The following is a 16,005-nucleotide window of genomic DNA, read 5'->3' as shown; positions in this document are numbered from 1 at the left end:
ACTTCTTCTAAACATGCAGTGAATAGCATTGAGAGATTGTCTCCTTGCCTGACCCCTTTCTTGATAGGTAACTTTCAACTTTTCTTGTGGAGAACCAAGGTAGCTGTGGAATCCTTGTAGATATTTGCTAAGATATTCACGTATGCCTCCTGTACTCCTTGATTACGCAATGCCTCCATGACTGCTGGTATCTCAGCTGAATCAAATGCTTTTTCATAATCTATGAAGGCCATATACAGAGGTTGATTGTATTCCGCGGATTTCTCGATTACCTGATTGATGACATGGATATGATCCATCGTAGAATATCCCTTCCTGAAGGCAGCCTGTTCTCTTGGTTGGTTGAAGTCAAGTGTTGCCCTGATTCTATTGGAAATTATATTGGTGAATATTTTATATAATACTGAAAGCAAGCTAATGGGTCTGTAATTCTTCAATTCTTTAACGTCTCCCCTCTTTTGGATAAGTATAATGTTGGCGTTCTTCCAGCTCTCTGGTACACTTGAAGTTGTGAGGCATTGCGTATAAAGGGCCGCAAGCTTTTCAAGCATGATTTCTCCTCCATCTTTGCTTAAATCTACTGTTATTCCATCTTCTCCAGCCGCTTTTCCCCTGGTCATGTCTTTCAAGGCCCTTCTAACTTGCTCGCTAGTTATAGAAGGAGCTTCTGTATCCGGTTCATCACTATTTCGAATGAAAGTGGCTTGGCTGTTCTGGGTACTGTAGAGGTCAGTATGGAATTCTTCCGCTGCTTTTACTATGTCATCTAAATTTCTAATGATATTACCATGCTTATCTTTCAGTGCATACATCTTGACTTGTCCTATGCCAAGCTTTCTTCTTACTGATTTCATGCTGCGTCCATATTTTACGGCTTCCTCAATCTTTCCCACGTTATAATTTCGAATATCCCTTACTTTCTTCTAGTTGATCAGTTTCGACAGTTCAGCGAATTCTATCTGATCTCTTGAGTTGGACACTTTCATGTTTTGACGTTTCTTTATTAGGTCCTTTGTTTCTTGGGAGAGCTTCCCTACTGGTTGCCTTGGTGCCTTACCTCCCACTTCAATTGCTGCTTCTGAGATCAGCCTAGTTACGGTTTCATTCATTACCTCTATGTTATCTTCACCTTCCTGTTCTAAAGCTGTATATTTGTTTGCGAGCACCAGCCTGAATTGGTCTGCTTTCACTCTTACTGCGTCTAGGTTGGCCTGTTTCCTCTTGACTAATTTCACTCTTTCTCTCTTCAAATTGAGAGAAATCCTAGACCTCACTAACCTATGGTCACTGCACTTTACCTTACCTAACACTTTTACATTCTGCACTATGCTTGGATCGGCAGAGAGTATGAAATCTATTTCATTACTTCTTTCTCCATTAGGGCTTTTCCAGGTCCACTTCCTGTTGCTGCGCTTCCTGAAGAATGTATTCATTATTCATTAAACCATTGTTTAGGGGGGTATGAACCCGAAGGCGTCCCCACCTCAATAGGTGCTTGGGGCGCCACATGGGAAATGCCCTCCATGGTAGCGGCCCGAACATCACTTCGTTTTTCGTGCTCACGTGGGTTTCGATGGGAATTCAGGGCGCAGGCTCCTTTCCCAAGCGTATCACCCCTGAAGGAAGCCGAACGCCAGGCCGGGGTACGATTGTACACATTGTACGGGATGGACGGGCAGGATTCTCGTTGGGTAGGCACATAAATGCTTACGCATAAAAAACACTTCTGCAAGTTCTGTAAGTTCTGTAAACAAGTGGAAATAAAAAAGTATGAAATCACGCACATACGTTTAGTTTTTCAAACGAGACGGCTTACGAATCTATATGCAAATCTACATAACACAACAAATAATAACATATAACAAAATCAAATATGAGCTTCACAAATACGACCCGTGATATTTAACCCTGTTATGTCCAGCGTATCACAAGTATATGGTACGCTGAGTTTGACGCCTGGAAATGCTGATATAAGCGCGGAAACGTTAACCGTATGCCAATTATTGGAATTTTGATATGCATCTGGCTTCACACCTGCAGCAAAATTTTCAATGCCTCTTGGTATCTCATTAAATCCCAAGTTCACCTCCTGGTATCCAGAAGAAACCAGACTTCTCATCGGCAGCTCTGAAACAGCTTCCATACTCGTCTTATATGAAAGATATAGCGAGTACACACACAAATACAGCGACGGCTTGGTCCTACCGAACGACTCAGTCGCAGCTGTTGTCATCCAGACGAAAGCTACTATCACATATTTTAAAGTATATGACTTGAACACCTCAACAGTTGCAGAAGTTGCCGCCCTTCGTGTTGCACTGCACTTCATTGATGGCCAACAACCACGTAAATAGTCAATTTTCTGTGGCTCGAAGGCGGCACTCCCTATATCATTGTCAGCATGCGTCGCGGCCCACATAAACAATTGGTACTGTAAGGAAGAAGAAGTGCGTCGTGTAGAGCTCCGCAGCCGAATGGCGAGCGCTACTTTAGTGGGGCTCGTGCTCGACGCTGTTCCTGGTGCGCCTGGCGAAACCTACGCTGTTGTGTCTTCCTGTCGGCGTCCTTCGTGCCGTCCACAGCCGTGCTAGACTTCCTTGTCATAATTGGTGGAGGTTTGCTGGGTCTCCTGTAATCCTGGAATTGCGCAGCCGGATCCTCCCTGCCATCATGACCTCCGCAAGTGCCACGAGCGTACCACCACCTGCTCCCCAGTCCTCCGTATGCCCCGGCACACTTCGTCAGCGGGACCCTCCCATCTTTAGAGGTGCTGATGACCACGACGTTGATGACTGGCTATCATCATACGAACGTGTCAGTCTTAACAACAAATGGGATGACACCACGAAATTGACCACCGTCCCTTTTTACCTTACCGGAATTGCCCACTTGTGGTTTCGCAACCACGAAAGCGAAGTCCCAAGCTGGACTGTGTTCAAGACAAAGTTCAGCGAGGTCTTCGGCCGCCCTGCTGTTCAAAAGCTTAGTGCAGAACAGCGTCTGCAGTCGCGCTCTCAGCAGCCTGGTGAGACCTTTACGAGCTACATCGAAGATGTCATCGCTCTCTGCAAACGCGTCGATGCATCCATGACTGAGGGCAATAAAATCAAGCATATACTGAAGGGCATCGACGAGGATGCGTTTCAGATGCTGATTTCAAAGAACCACTCGACTGTTGGCCAAGTTATTGAACTCTGCCAAAGTTATTGAACTCTGCCAAAGATGTCATAGTACTTAATATTGCAGATGCAATAGACCACTTAGCCTAGGAGGGACACAATGTCATTTTTAGTGCTTGCCGAGTCATGGTTGCATTATCAGTATTGAACGTGGGGACGAAGCTGCTGGATTAGCTCATGGAGAAGCCCCGTATTTATCAATCCCGCTTTCAAGAACGGATGCTGCAAGAAAACTTTGTAAAGTTGTACGCCAACACACATTATCTCATTGGAACAGGCCCAACTTCAGAAACACACGACTGCATTCCCTGTATTCTGAATGAAGTCTCCAGGTACCATCAGCAGTGCCCCAAAGAGACGCAGCCCTCTTATGCAGACTATGGTTGGGCGTGGCGCGTTCCGCTATGCCTACACCTTCCGCATAGAAATGGCCGAAAACACAGCCTGTGACCCCTACGAAGAAGAAGAAGATGGTTTCGGTGAAGACGAATCCATCAGCCATATTCTGTGTCAGTATCCAGAATATTGTACACAGAGACGCTCACTTCCTGGCGTGCTCAACCAGTTCGACAGCTGACCTCTGTCGGAAGAGACAATTCTCCAACGTAGACATGACTATATATCTTATCAGAAGACTGCTAAAACATTGTTGTGCTTTTTGCGATTTACAGTACTCAGTGAACACCTTTAGTACTTTTTACAGCGAAGCTGTATATGGCAAGTTTCCAGCGGGTCGATGTCTGTAGGCCAGAAACGTGGGCCGATCCAGAAGATAGTAGAATACAGGGCCGACCCGCGGCGGAGGTGAAGCTGGCTTCAAGCACTCCTCCAACTTGCAAAAATAAGTTTAATATCTGGGGTCCAAATACAACGCGTATCAGATATTGAGCCGATAAGAACAGATACTACACTTCGACCCGCGTCGGCCATGTCTACGTTCGCGCCATACACGTGTACGCCATCCCGAGTATTCAAACTAGCGCGTACAAATCTGAGTGTCTTCTGTCTCCTGACGTCATGCTCTTCGTAGGCTCTTCTCCTCAGTTCTGCTCTGACGATGAAATGGGTAGGCCGCGTGTTGTACGGTCTGAAGGATAACGGCGTGCCTACCAAGAACGACGGCGTGAAAAGAAAAGAGAATGGGCGCGGCGGCGGGGGAAGGAGACCCCCGACGATTAGCAGGCCGTAGACGCCAAGCGTAAGCGTGCATGCTGCTCGCCAGGACCGTGAGGCGGACAGAAATTTGAACCGTCTATGTGGCCATGATCCCGCAAATCTGTAAAGTTTTACCGGAGCAACAGTCGATCACCTCATACACAGTTTCGCTGGTCATCCACCTTCACAGAGTGAAATGGCACTGATTTTTTTTTTGCTGTGTCTCTGTTCTCCTCCTCTTCTCTTCTTTCGAACTGCCCTTTTCCCCAACCCTCATGCCGTGTAGCAAACTGGAGATTTGCTTCTGGCTAACCTCCCTGCCTTTCCTCTATGCTTTAGTCTCTCTTTTGATATGCCGGAGTGCAGTGTCAGCTGTGGAAAGTTTAAACAACCAATTTCTGATTGCTTAAATACTCTACTGATTAGGTTTTCACTGAAATAACATTTCAGCCTTTTTTTTTCTTCTACATGCGTAATCACTATGGCCAGAATTAAACGTAAACCATTTGGTTGGTTTTTCCTTGATGCAGAAATCTGTCTGGGCCCTTTGCATGGTTAAAGAAAACATCCACAGTCCACAAACATACTTGCCGAGATACCCAGCAGCACACAGCAGCCACGCCAAACCAGGGGGGGTAGGCAAGGAAAGCTTTGCGTTAATAACCCATTGTTATGCATCCTCCACATCCGTATGCATCCGTAAACTCAAGTTGGGTGTAATAAATGCGAAAGCAGAGGAATTATTCGACACGATTTATTTCTGTACACGTGAACGTGACCAGGATATCAGGAGTATGGATGTCAGCCCCAGCGAGGTAAGGCCTTGTCAGGAGCTTTAAGCCCTCCTTTTGCCTTACCTCGCGGGCAAACTTTGTACCTGTTATGCCCGAATAAAAAATAAAAAACAAAGTTAAAAGGCTGTTTCGAGGCTATCTTGAATATAGTTGCGTACGATTGCTCGAGTGAAAATTTGTGTTTGGGCATTGTCAGCATCCAAGGAAGTAACTAACAGCGTCTGAATGAATTTTGGCTTGGAAGGGCAGAAATATGTTTTAAATGCGGGGAAGCGCAAACCCGTGCCCTAAAGCAAAGATCGGGTACGGCTGTGGGCGGAGATACTGGTGGCGTTGCTATTACGCGAACACCATCTACCTATCAAGCATTACTGCCTCGTTTATTTGGAAGTGCTCGCTGACGCTTTCGGGTGCCCTATTCCAAACTCCACATGAGAGACCAATGCCGCTGTAATTGGACAAACTGAACGAGCTATCCAGGCACAATGAACACAGAAAGAACGCATGTTACAGCAGCTCGAATGATGGCGAATTAAGCTCATCAGTGAGGCTAATTTAGCGGTTTCCTCTTAAAATAAGCAGCTCATTGAGAATTTTGGCGAGTGGAAGGGTTGTTTTGTGTGAAGTGAGTTATTTTTGGCGCCGTTTATTGATAATAGCTTCTTTTTGGCGGTAACACAATTAGTATTTGTGAAACTTTTTTTTGTTGCTACACATGCCGTCGTCATTTCATCGTCATCATACCATCATCGTCATTGCGTCTTCGTCATACAGTCATCGTCATACATTCGTGGTCATACCATCATTGTGAGCCGTCGTGGTCATTCCGTCTTCGTCATTCCAGCATCCTCGTCCCATTTTCGTCTTGCCGTCGTCGTCACATTGCAGGTCGTCATCTCATTATCGTCAAGCAATCGCCGTCACATCGCTGTGATACCGTCGTCATCATTCCAGAATTGTCATTCCATTGTCTTCATGAAGTCGTCGTCCTACAACAGTCATTGTTCCTTCGTCATTGCATCGTCATCGTACAGTCGTCGTTCATGACGCAGTCATCATTCCAATGAAGTCATCCTATTGTCTTCTTGCCATCGTCATCATTCCCTCGTTATCATGCTATCGTCATTTCGTAGTCTTCATACAGTCGTCAAGCCGTCGTCTCACACGCTACATGCCCCTGAATTGGCGTGAGGATTTCGACATGGCTTGTAAGCGGTGCAGGACATAAGCATAAAATTTGTATTACATTAAAGTTGGGGTGAGTCTTTGTTGTAGATAAACATAAATATTGCATGAAATGGCAAGTTGCATGGGATGAATTGTACGCATCACCGTTAGTTGCATAAAATTTAATTAAACGCATCATTAAAGCTTCGCTTCACATAGATTCCAATATGTGCGTTGTATCTTTTTTTTTATTATTGCAAGCGCGCTCAGACACTTTAAAAGTCGCTTTGGTAGCATTGATATGCGATGGGGGTGGGGTTCGTGGCAAGTTCGCATGTGCATTTCTAACGGAATTACACAGTAAAAAATACTGCATTGAACAGATGCTTTATATTTACGATTTATATTTTTTTTGCCGCCACCCGGTTATCATGCTTTATTTAGGACAAGAGATATAAAATACATCCTTCCCACTTTAACTAGAGGGACCTGTTCAGGAGATTTTAAGAATCCTGTCAGGGAAAGGATTTTTGGAACTTTTTCTTGAATACCCAACAAGAACTTCTGAGCATTATTTTAAGGAGAATCTCTCTTTTTGTATCAACAAGGGTGTTCTGTGTGGGCTTTCTTTTCTGTCGAAGGAACGTGCAGGTAAAGTATATTACATTTCGGGGGGTTCTTTTTCATGAATATTTAAAAATAAACTAATGATCAAGCCTGTTTCGGTTGTGACGAGATAAGTGAGTTAAAAACAGTGGTTTGTAGAAAAGGAATACTACTATGAAGCGCCATTGAACGAGGCCTCGAACGTGATTCGGTGCACGTGACTTAAACATTATAGGCTAAATGTTGCGCATTGCCCAGATTGCAGTATTTGTTGCGAATCACTTCCGGCCGGTACTTTGCCAGAACGAGTTGCTGGTCAGAACGAGTTGCTGGCATTTGTACTTTCTATTTGCACTTACTATCAGTATTTTTTATTTTATCTTGGAACGTCAGCTGATATGGCTCTTAAAACAATGCTTCTCCGGTACACATACTTGCGGATAGCACAAGCAGCATTGCTTTTCCAGTGTTATCACAAGGCCATGGCCTTGTGGAACACGTTTGCTTCTCTATCTACCTCAGCTCCAACCTCACAAATATTTTGCCTCACACTTGTTTCATGACATCACGCGAGAATATTCCCTTGGCGTGCTAACGGCTTGTGTGAGGTGTGGGTAAAACGGATATAAAATATACTTGACAGAAAAAAAAAACATCCGGTAGGCTGTATCGGGGAAACAGCCACAGGAGGGTACGCGAAACGTTTTGTGCGGGCTGCTGAGGGTGAATGTGTTTACAGCGTACAGAAATGACGTTAACAAATACACAAATGTAATTTATTTGTACATTACAACGATTACATGCTTAACTTATGATGCAGCAAGTGGGGGTCCTACGGTCTAATCTTGGAATCATGCTTGCTCCTTATTCGTACTTCTTCTTTCTGGGGTTTTACGTGAAAAAACCAGTTCTGATTATGAGGCACGCCGTAGTGGAGGGCTCCGGATTAATTTTGACCACCTGGGGTTCTTCAAGGTGCACTACAACGCAAGCACACGGGCGTTTTTGCATTTCGCCTCCATCGAAATGCGGCCGCTACGGCCGGCATTCGATCTCGCGATCTCGTACTCAGGAGCGCGACACCTTAGCTGACTGAGCCACCGCGGCGGGTTCCTCATTCGTAGTGCGCCCCCCATGGGCTATGATAGTGGGCTCGATTCGGCATATCTCTGTCTTGCTGCTCGAGTCTGTTCACGCCATTTCTGGACCCTACGTGTCGAACGCGGGGGTGTCCTAGCCGAGCAACCGACAAACTTGTGCAGCGAATTGCACGCTTGTAAGCCTTGTAACTTCTATAGATAATGAGCACAGGTTTGAGTTTGATAGATTATATTTACTATGGCATAGTGAGCTCTCTCAAACGCCACCACACCCGGTGGGATCGGCAAACGTACTGCCGAACTATGACTCTTTGAACGTCGAGCGAGAGGCTAAATTTAGCTCGGATTACATCATGCGTCGTGCGACAACAGCGTCATTTCTGCACACGACACATATATGATCGAGCAATGCTTTCCTCTACGCAACTATACCAAAGTAAGGCGCGTTGGTAGTTACGGTTGCAAAGAGATATAAGCGATGTTAATGGGTTCGTTACATTTTTTATATATGTATGTAACGTTACATGTAGTTTTAGCAAGCGACCACCTATGTTGGCTGATACATGCTAAAGCAGGTGTTTAAGTCGTTGGGAACAAGAGGAAATGAGCGAAAAAAAGTCCTTTCCGCAAAACGAAAACAGAAACGTGCTTGCAGAGAATAATCTTTGAAACATTATCGTATAGACAAACTTGCACAGAAAGTTCAAACTAAATTAATGCAAAGGAGCATGCCCCTGTTCATTGGTGCACAGCTTTGATATTACAACAAGACAATTGAAGGGAATTTTTACACCAATGGGTTAACTGAATATAATTTTACAATATTACATGAAGCAGTCAATCTTCCAATTTTGTTACATTATCAGTCATTAGGACATGACTTGGCGGTTTGTTCCACACATCCCCAGTTCTAAAAAAAAAACACAATTTAAGAAATTGTTCTATATTGTAAAGGTGTGATGTGCTTGGCATGCTTTGTACGTCGCTGGGATGTATCCAATGTGAAATATCTGGAAACGTTCACTTTAGAATAGATATGAAATATACAAAAAATGAAACTATTAATCTGCGTATCAGATGTACAGCTTGAATTCCGACCTTCCTCCTAAGATGTGGTACCGACTGTTCTCTAAGGTACGAGTTCAAAATAAATCAATGTGCCCAGTTCCGAATGTCATCACAGATGGTGATATTTCGCTGTGTATATGGCTGGCACACGGGGCTTGCGTACTCCATCAGCTGCATCACAATTCTTTTGTAGGCCAGCAGCTTGACCTCTGGCGTCGCATTACTTAGTTTTCACCATAGCACCCACAGTTTCTTTTGTGACTTATCGCAAATATAATCGTCATGTCGTGTCCAGTTTAAGCTGTCAATAACTTGGAGGCTAAAATATTTATATTCGGATACCCAGTTTAGCGGTCCATCACGTATGTCTAAAACATTTAAGCGGTTTCTTTTTTCGTGTCATCTGAATGAAAACTTTTTTTAGTGTTTAAATTTGTTTGAAAGTCATTGCACCAGGAACCCATCATGTTAAAGTGCCGATTAAGCTCTTTCTGGTCTTCTCTATTTCTGAATATACAACAGCGTCATCCGCATAATGCTTACCGGAACTGTTGACGAAAAGCCCGAATAGCAGGCGCCTTATGACAGATCCCTGGGGACCATATGAACGCATGACCTGTGTTGTACTTATCACACCCGTTTAAGGAGAGACGTGCTTTCTTTGCGAGAAATAAGCTGCAATCCAGTCTATAAGTATATAATTTTGAAAAACAATACTTAGTTTATGCAGTAATTTTGGATGACAAATTTTGCCGAAATCTCTTCTAAATTACTTCAGCAAGAATGGTTGCTATCACGACTAAAACCATGCAGACGATTCCCGAGTGTTAAATTATCTTCCAAAATTTTTGATTACATGCTGAGTTAATACATGTTCATGTGTCTTACAGCAAGCCCACGAATACACGCAAAGCGCCTCGAGCAGCCAGTTGCGCGACAATTATGCGTGTATTCGCGGGTTTCTCTCATGCATGGAAGAACACTTTTATATAGCACGTATTGAGCAGCAGAAAGCTGCATTGGGAGTTTTATCAAGGTAGATATACCTGGTAGCGAAGCTTCCATAGAAGCCCATACGTTCAAAACATGGCGGTTCATCGGCGGTTCATGGGGCTATAGTGCCTGGAATATACTTACGTAAGTATATTCCAGGCACTATAATGGGGCTTAGCGCCATCTGTGTGAGGAGGGAACACTTCCGGGGGAAGAAAAATTATGTGACGCCATATCCGTTAAAAACAGAAGTGACGTCATTTTGTTCTCAAAGGCGCGAAATTTGTTTTCGGGGGCCTGCCAATAGAGCTGTATATTCAAATGCCCCGCCATTCGACGTGATGGGTGTTCCGAGCTTTCAGCGCGGAGAGCGATGCAGGAAAAGGTCAGTCGTACGGGTGTCGAAATCGCATCCCTGCACAGAACATACTTTTTTTGGAGGCCGATGATCGCTTTGGGCGTATAGTGCTCGTCCTTTCGTTGGACGCCAAGCCCGTCGGCCACCGCTGTCGCACGAAAAGAACTAATTTAAACAATTGTCTGGCGGTCGCAACTTAACTGCTTTTGACTGAACAGGTTAAGAAACAGTTAAACTACCTGCGTTTCCAAATTTAGACAAACGTCGGTAAGCAAAACAACACAACATGTGAGGGGGGCGTATTCTAACAGGTGAACTTTACGAGCACGCCTTTCTGCACACTTCAAGAGCTGCATTGCATTACAAGTGATAGCGGCGTGAACGCTCGCCGCTATCGATGGGCGCTCTTATGGTTGGCGCTGAAAAAAGGTATTTATTGATAATCATCGAGCAAAACAGAATTGTCTCTCCTATTCTCGCCATGCGTATATACATTGATTAGGAACTTTATTTTCATTGAATGAATCTAACAGTGTCTCGTTTTTGTTTCCCAATGTTTGTTCCCTCCAAACGTAGTCGCGGTTCAATCGCTGCTCCCATAACCACCCTTGCTGATGTCGGTGACAATTTGTTCTGGGTCGGTATTTTGTAGCGATGCCTTTAAAGTAATAATGCCTTTTTGCGCTTATCGCGCTTTGTCAGTTGTCAGAGCGACGGTCCGCTCGCGCTATCAACGTTGATAACGCGAGCGGACTGTCGCTATGACCACTGACAAAGCGCGATAAGCGCGAAAAGGCATTATTATTTTAAAGGCATCGCTACAAAATACCGGCCCTGGACCGCTTTTCGCCCGAAGCTTCGCGACCTATGTGAATCAACCTTGGATTTATAGCGAAGCTATATACCTCTACCAACCAATGGTTCTTTCGTGTGCCCAGCAAAAAACTTCCGCGAAAAAAGAAGTACAAAACAAGCATCAAAATCACATGACAGATGATAAGGTCTTTGTTGTCAGCAATTGAAGGCACAAAACAGCATATCTTCGTTGCCATATCTTCGCCACGCAGAAACTGTTCTAGCCGCACAACCGAGCGCTTGTTTTCCAAGAAAAAAAAAAAAAAAACACAGCGCCAGCGCCGCTCGTCTGGCAAAGTGCCCATTTGGAAATCACTCAGTGCGTGAGCTATATATAATAAAAGGGGAACCGGTCTAGCAATTCAATCCAAGCGCAAGTTCCTCGACGTGGAATTTGGATTCTCCTGTGCCGTGTGTGATCACCTGTGGTTCCGTGACGACTTGTCACGCATCTCTGCCGTATACAGAACGCCGCTAAGAAAAGCAGTGCCCTCGACGTTCTCACTCGTGCATTCCCCGGACAAGCCGTGTGTGCTTTCGAGGTGTGCGGACCTTGGCCAAGAACGTTTCAAGCATCAAAACAGAAAACATAAGCGTATACCATAGTGACCACAAGGCAGTGGTGAATGTCGTTGTGCAATAAAATAAATTTAATACACTGTATTTTACCGCATATTCTTTTCTTTAATAATTCCTTTGGTGAATCTGAACAGCTTCACTAAAATCCACCTTCACAGCGTGCATTGGACCTACATTTTTTTCCATGTTGTTCTACAATTTTCTCATCGACAATTTTCATCTAATTATATTATTTGAGAAGTTGATTTATTAATTAAGACTATATTTAATTACGAGACTAATTAAGAATGCTAAGTTCGCCTATTTAGGACTAATTAGGCGGAATGCAGCAAAATCATCTGAGTACCTCTAAGCGACGGCAAGCAACATTACCTTGGTTCTGCGCAGCTACGTGGCATTTGCATATTTCTAAAGTTTGGACCAAGTTACGTGGGAACGCTGTATACGTGCAGCTCTTCAACAAACCTCTTTCACCTCGACATGGGTCACTGTAGATGCGGGACTCGGTAGGCACCGCTCTTCGAAGAAACACTTTCACGCCGACTTGGAGTACTGGTTATGTGCCACTCGGTCTGTGCTGGTCTTCAATGAACATCTTTGATGCTAACTTGGGTCACCGGGGTAATGTGCCAGTAGGTGTGTGCCGCTCTTCGATGAACGTCTTTGGCGCAAAGAGTGGCAATGTGCCACTAGGAATGTACCTTTAATGTTTTCGATGCTGAGCGGAAACGAACCCACGTCCTCAAGGGTTCCTCAAGGACAATAACCTGGCGCTTTAGCTGGCTGCGTCACAAGTTCACTGGGTATGTGCCGCTCTTCAATTTAGCCTCTCGCCATCTTGGGTCACCGAGTATGCGCCACAATGTGTGCGGCAAACGAGGGAACAATTGTTGGCGTTCGCAGGCACCGGCGTGCCACGCTTCCCGCCTCAGAGGCCACGCGCGGACTTCTCGGCAGGGCCACATGATGGCACAGCGCGTCCAGAAAGAAGCACGAGCGAGGAGCCCCGTTGCCACATGACGCGCTTCGAAAGACGGTTCGCACGCACCGGCGCGCCGTGTATTTCGGAGGCCACGTGCATGCTTTGCGACGGCGGCGCTAGATGGTTCCACGTCTTAATAACGTAGGGGAGCGCGAAACAGTACACGCCTCATACATAACTGATTCCGATGGTGGCAATACGTCGTGCCGCTATATATGCATTCAATGCTAAACGCATTTACGTCGACAGTCATCGTGAGATGGGTTCTGCCGAAATTTTTTATCATTGAGTTCCACTAGGAAGTATTGGATATATTCTTGGCTTACCACGATATCAGCCGAGGAGTGACGAGCTTTATATTCCGATAACATGCCCTCATCATCTGTAGATACTGATTCAAAGCAATCGTTAAATATGCGTGCTATATGATACTGATCAGTAATATCTGTTCGTCATTTGATAAGCATACGTGGTCCGCAATTTGGGCTGATAAATAGCTCCAAAACATTTCTGCCGCTGTTTCAATAAAGCTCGTTAAGGAAGAATACATATATATATCTGCCCCTCGGCCACTGGACATGTGCTACAGGGTACGTGCCGCTCTTCAATTAACCTGACACCACCTTGGGTCATTGCGCCACTGGGCATGCGCGGACTTCATGGCGGCGCCACCAGAAGGCGCAGTGTGTCCAGAGGGAAGCGCGAGAGAGGAACGCGGCTGCAGTACACGCCTCATACGTGACGCGTTTCGGCCATTCGCACACTTCGATAGCCATCATAGATGAGTTCCGCCTAAACCTTTTTTTTGGGGGGAGATAGGTTTATAGCTGCGTAGCTAGATGGATGGATGGATAGCTGCATAGCTAGATAGCCGCAAAAAATATGATCTGACAATGCCAAGAATGCTGTTTGCATTAATACCTGGTTGTATCATAAACGAAGGAAAGACTTACTCAAACATAGAGAGAGATAGAGAGAGATAATCCAGATAGAGAGAGATAATCAGGGAGCTTAACCAGATGCGAGCTTCAGGTTTGCTACCCTGCACAAGGGTGGGGAAATAGAGGTTGGAAAAATGACTGAGAGAGAGAGAGAGAGAGAGAGAGAGAGAAATAAAGAAAGAACACAAGGAAACAAAATAACAGGAAGGGTATTTCAATTAGAGGCGTTCACACAGTCCAGTGGGTCGCATGAAGCGCAGTAGCGCTTGCGCGGCCTTCTGATGCGATGTCGATTGCTGTCGATGCTGTAAAATTGTTTTTTCCGGCAGAGGCTGATCTTCCAAGTGGTTGAGCACGACGAAAAGCGATTGTCTCGTCACACTGTAATGCGGGCACTAGCACAAAACCTGACGGATTGTTTTCTCTTCGATGCAATGGCCACAGGTTGTGGTGCCTGCCGTCTCTACGCGGAACGCGTGGGCATTGGTAAATGCGACGGCCAGCCATAGCCTACACAAAACAGTCACGTCCCTTCGGGAAAGTCTTGGTGGAAGTTGGAGGCTTAAGGTTATATCCAGGGTGCATAACCTGGCAGGCATGACGTGTGGTTCATTACTCTTCAATGTGGTGCATTGGCATGCGAGTATGCGGAGCACCCTTGCAGCACTTGTCCTCGACAGCAGAATTCATAAGCGATGGTCGTCTACATGCGCTGAATAGCACGTTGATAGGCACGTTCATTGCCGGTACTACCACAGTGATTTGGTAGCCACTGAAAAATAACTTCGCGCCCTTTCTCACTCTGGTTGTGCATGACCTCTGTAATCTCGAACACCAACTGCTCATGCGGGCCGCACCGTACAGCTGACAGTAAACACCGCCAAGATAAATATAAGGGTGAAGGGGAAGTGGAATGCAACCATAATGAAACACGGAACACTTGGCGGCTACAGTAAATGTGAGGTTGTGCGAGTAACTTGGAAAGGGAAAAATAGTACGAGCACTAACGTTCGAAAGTGCCATTCTGTGCTTAAAATCAGAGATATTATCAACTGGGGTAGGAAGTTAACTAAAGGTAAGTGGGTCGATTCGCATTGAGGGCTCACGGTGAAACCAACGCTGAGGCAATGCATGCAGGCTGACATGAGTTAGGTCTCTTTTGATGTCAGAGAAGCGCAGAGCAAAATTTGTTTTGAAGAAACACTCAGGAACATGCATAAAAAATGGGCTGCTAAAGTGCCCAAATATCTGTATCTCAAAAGCGTGGATACGGAATGGAGGAAGAGGTCAAGAATGTTGGTAACCAAATATAGGCTAATTGAAAGTGTAAATGGAAAACTCGGAATCGTGAAAACAAAAGGTGAGAAAAATGGAGAATAAAAAAGGGTATAGACAGAAAAAAAGGGAATAAAAAAGTGCATGGATATTTACAAATACGAAAAGAAAGAAACCGGAGAAATAATCTGTTCGATAACGAAAATGCAGTACCTTGCTATTCGAGGCCCGAGCCCCAGGGCAAAAAAAAAAAAAAAAAAAATGCCGGAGGAAATATTCGCAACGGGACGAGGTATGTGTCTGCTGCAGGAAAAGTCCCAAGACAACTCGGCACGCAGTAATGGAATATCGAGATATTCATCCAGCAAGAACTGTAGGGGACGTCCGCCTTGCAAAAGGTGTGGGATTCAAAGCGGATGGCTGCATTAACTGGTCTGCAGTCGAGATAAGCAAGAGATGTGTAGAGCATTGCTGAAAAAAAAATCAAGCCCCCTTTCTTTAAGACAGATGGTTGAATGTGAATCTTTCTCCCGTGCAAACTGAATCAAAGTCAAAGTCCAAAGCCAACGACCACGCAGCGAAACCAAGAAATGCTGATCGACCCAATGAGATGTATATGTGATTTGATTGCTTCTTTAGGATTGTATTTTTTTGAACGTTGAAGTTGAATGAAGACACATTTCGTTAAGTTGCCTAGCCTTTATTTTAGATCACGTAGCCGTCGATTACACGTACACACTCACACTTTCACGGACGACTCTACACTTGCACAGTATTGCCTTATGATTGCTGTGGTAGACGGTCAGAGGCTCTGCCGTTGCCGATACACGCACAACAGTTTACATTCGCAGTTGTACCGATAAGAACACTGGGAACTGCCACGCCACGCTACCCAGACGAACTGTAAATAAATGCATTGCATTACGCCCGTCACGCAATGCATTACTGGCTGT

The 16,005-nt window shown here is 45.1% G+C and overlaps 1 pseudogene; it reads right to left on the bottom strand.

The window, feature by feature from the left end:
* Positions 1-3,929: 3,929 nt before the first annotated feature.
* On the bottom strand, positions 3,930-4,109 carry LOC119437850 (U2 spliceosomal RNA; annotated as a pseudogene).
* Between the last annotated feature and the right edge of the window lie 11,896 nt (positions 4,110-16,005).

Source organism: Dermacentor silvarum, chromosome 1, assembly GCF_013339745.2.
Source record: "Dermacentor silvarum isolate Dsil-2018 chromosome 1, BIME_Dsil_1.4, whole genome shotgun sequence".
Lineage (NCBI taxonomy): Eukaryota > Metazoa > Arthropoda > Arachnida > Ixodida > Ixodidae > Dermacentor > Dermacentor silvarum.
The sequence above is the reverse complement of the archived record's forward strand: the minus strand, read 5'-3'. Positions and strand labels throughout refer to the sequence as shown.